The sequence below is a fragment of the Syngnathus floridae genome, unplaced genomic scaffold, assembly GCF_059516105.1.
Source record: "Syngnathus floridae isolate MCC-2025c unplaced genomic scaffold, RoL_Sflo_1.0 HiC_scaffold_30, whole genome shotgun sequence".
NCBI lineage: Eukaryota > Metazoa > Chordata > Actinopteri > Syngnathiformes > Syngnathidae > Syngnathus > Syngnathus floridae.
In genome coordinates, this window is record NW_028284059.1 from 637501 (window position 1) to 641513 (window position 4013).

Here is a 4013-nt window from a genome sequence, read left to right on the forward strand (position 1 = left end):
GGGGCGGCTTCCCGAGATAGCCGTCCCTAGGTTAGGCGAGGGTTTGAGAAACATCTTTCGCGGTAGACCGGCGCGGCCGGCGGACGCCCACGTGGCGTGCCGCGAGTCGGATCGCGCGCTCGGCCTCCGTTGATGGCCGCTAGGTGCGTGCGTGGAATCGGGGCGTCTCGGTCTCGCTGCCGTACGGCTCGCGCTAGGCCTGCGGGGGCGGTGTCGGAGCGCGCGCTCGCGCGGCGGCCGTAGCGCTAGAGGGCGACCCGCAAGTGGGGAGGAACCGTCCACCCAACGCCGGCGCTAGCCGGGGCCGGTGGGGGCCCTACCAAGGCGGGTCATGGTCGCATGTCGGTCGGTCCGGCCTCTGTTTACCGAGGCGGCCGGCACCTCCATCTGCCTTGGATGCCCCGAATCCGCAGACTTTCCTCCGGCCTCAGCTTAAGGAGACGGCCGTTGCCTCCATCCTTGGATGTTAACATTCGCAGCGTTTCAGCTCCGGGCTAGGGCGGGTGAAGTCGTCTCGAACCACGTGCCTGAAGGCCGCCTCGCGCCGGATGCAGGCCCCGCTCTGTCGTGCGGTGTGACCGTCCAACGCGGGCATCGCTAGATTAGCCGTGGCCACGATCCTTCCACACCGCGAGCCTTTCGCCCTCGGCCGGTGGTCGCTCAGTTCGCGGGCCGCTGATCCCGCTCCATCTCTCCGGCCTGTGTTTAAGGAGGCGGCCGCTCCTCCTTCCTTGGATGGACCATTCGCATATTTTTCGCCCGGCCTGTGTTTAAGGAGGCGGCCGGTAACTCCCTTTCTTGGATGAGACCCAACATTCGCATATTTTTCGCCCGGCCTGTGTTTAAGGAGGCGGCCGGTCCTCCCATTCTGCCAGTGTTCCTTGGACTTTGAAAATTTCAAAGTCTTTCCGCTCCGGGCTAGGGCGGGTGAGGTCGTCTCGAACCACGTGCCTGAAGGCCGCCTCGCGCCGGATGCAGGCCCCGCTCTGTCGTGCGGTGTGACCGTCCAACGCGGGCATCGCTAGATTAGCCGTGGCCACGATCCTTCCACACCGCGAGCCTTTCGCCCTCGGCTGATGTTCGGCCAACGTGTGGGGAGGGGGTTATGGACGGCTGCCGGGAGCAGACAGCCGTCCCCGGGTGGGGTGTACAGTCCCTTCACCGCGGCCGCCGGGAGCAGACGGCCGTCGAGCGATTCTGCCATTGTTCCTAGGACTTTGTACATTTTAAAGACCCTCCGCGCGGGCCGCTGATCCCGCTCGGTCGCTCCGGCCTGTGTTTAAGGAGGCGGCCGGTCCTCCCATTCTGCCAGTGTTCCTTGGACTTTGAATATTTCAAAGTCTTTCCGCTCCGGGCTAGGGCGGGTGAGGTCGTCTCGAACCACGTGCCTGAAGGCCGCCTCGCGCCGGATGCAGGCCCCGCTCTGTCGTGCGGTGTGACCGTCCAACGCGGGCATCGCTAGATTAGCCGTGGCCACGATCCTTCCACACCGCGAGCCTTTCGCCCTCGGCTGATGTTCGGCCAACGTGTGGGGAGGGGGGGAAGGACGGCTGCCGGGAGCAGACAGCCGTCCCCGGGTGGGGTGTACAGTCCTTCCACTGCGGCCGCCGGGAGCAGACGGCCGTCGAGCGATTCTGCCATTGTTCCTAGGACTTTGTACATTTTAAAGACCCTCCGCGCGGGCCGCTGATCCCGCTCGGTCGCTCCGGCCTGTGTTTAAGGAGGCGGCCGGTCCTCCCATTCTGCCAGTGTTCCTTGGACTTTGAAAAGTCTTTCCGCTCCGGGCTAGGGCGGGTGAGGTCGTCTCGAACCACGTGCCTGAAGGCCGCCTCGCGCCGGATGCAGGCCCCGCTCTGTCGTGCGGTGTGACCGTCCAACGCGGGCATCGCTAGATTAGCCGTGGCCACGATCCTTCCACACCGCGAGCCTTTCGCCCTCGGCTGATGTTCAACCAACGTGTGGGGAGGGGGTTATGGACGGCTGCCGGGAGCAGACAGCCGTCCCCGGGAGGGGAGACTTCACGGCGGCCGCCGGGAGCAGACGGCCGTCGAGAGATTCTGCCAGTGTTCCTTGGACTTTGACTATTTCAAAGTCTTTCCGCTCCGGGCTAGGGCGGGTGAGGTCGTCTCGAACCACGTGCCTGAAGGCCGCCTCGCGCCGGATGCAGGCCCCGCTCTGTCGTGCGGTGTGACCGTCCAACGCGGGCATCGCTAGATTAGCCGTGGCCACGATCCTTCCACACCGCGAGCCTTTCGCCCTCGGCCGGTGTTCGCTCAACGCGCGGGCCGCTGATCCCGCTCCATCTCTCCGGCCTGTGTTTAAGGAGGCGGCCGGTCCTCCCATTCTGCCAGTGTTCCTTGGACTTTGAAAATTTCAAAGTCTTTCCGCTCCGGGCTAGGGCGGGTGAGGTCGTCTCGAGCCACGTGCCTGAAGGCCGCCTCGCGCCGGATGCAGGCCCCGCTCTGTCGTGCGGTGTGACCGTCCAACGCGGGCATCGCTAGATTAGCCGTGGCCACGATCCTTCCACACCGCGAGCCTTTCGCCCTCGGCTGGTGTTCGTCCAACGTGTGGGGAGGGGGTTAAGGACGGCTGCCGGGAGCAGACAGCCGTCCCCGGGAGGGGAGACTTCACGGCGGCCGCCGGGAGCAGACGGCCGTCGAGAGATTCTGCCAGCGTTCCTTGTACTTTGAATATTTCACAGCCGTGCTCGCACTTAGGAAATTTTCGAGCGCTGTGGCACTTAGACATTTTTCGTCAAGCGTGGCACTTAGAAATTTTTCGTCAAGAGAGGCACTTAGACATTTTTCGTCAAGAGTGACACTTAGAAAATTTTTCACTCTCTTTGTGCCTTCCAGGGTGCTGTGCAACCCTGCGTGTTGTGTTCCCACCGAGCAAGGGGCGCTGCTGGCGGCCATGACCAAGCGCTCGGCACCGGGCCCTTTCATTTTGTGGGGTAAATTATGCGCCCCCCATGCTCGTTCTGACTATATTTTGCGAAAGGGGGGTAAATCGTTGATGAGTACGCTGACTAGGGGGACCATTTAGCGTACTCTGGCGCACCTGAAGACCAAAGTTGGTACTGCACCCTCCCCCTGGTACCCCAGCCCCTGGTACCTAAAGAGGGAGAGGCCGAATTTTCGCTTTTTGGGGCCGACCGAGGGAACCAGCCGAGGCGGACACTTTTCGGCTCAAGAGCCGTTGGCACTTAGAAAAAATTCGCACAAGTTGGCAGGGCTACCAGGGGAAGAGGCCGAATTTTCGCTTTTGAAGGCCGACCGCGGGAACCAGCCGAGGCGGACACTTTTCGGCTCAAGAGCCGTTGGCACTTAGAAAATATTTGCCAAACTTGGCTTGACTTCCAGGAGAAGAGGCCGAATTTTCACTTTTGGTGGCCGACCTGGGGAACCAGCCGAGGCGGACACTTTTCGGCTCAAGAGCCGTTGGCACTTAGAAAATATTTGCCAAACTTGGCTTGACTTCCAGGAGAAGAGGCCGAATTTTCACTTTTGGTGGCCGTTATGGGGAACCAGCCGAGGCGGACACTTTTCGGCTCAAGAGCCGTTGGCACTTAGAAAATATTTGCCAAACATGGCTTGACTTCCAGGAGAAGAGGCCGAATTTTCACTTTTGGTGGCCGTTATGGGGAACCAGCCGAGGCGGACACTTTACGCTGGTTGAGTCGTTGGCACTTAGAAAATATTTGCCAAACTTGGCTTGACTTCCAGGAGAAGAGGCCGAATTTTCACTTTTGGTGGCCGACCTGGGGAACCAGCCGAGGCGGACACTTTACGCTGGTTGAGTCGTTGGCACTTAGAAAATATCTGCCAAACTTGGCTTGACTTCCAGGAGAAGAGGCCGAATTTTCACTTTTGGTGACCGACCTGGGGAACCAGCCGAGGCGGACACTTTACGCTGGTTGAGTCGTTGGCACTTAGAAAATATTTGCCAAACTTGGCTTGACTTCCAGGAGAAGAGGCCGAATTTTCACTTTTGGTGGCCGACCTGGGGAACCA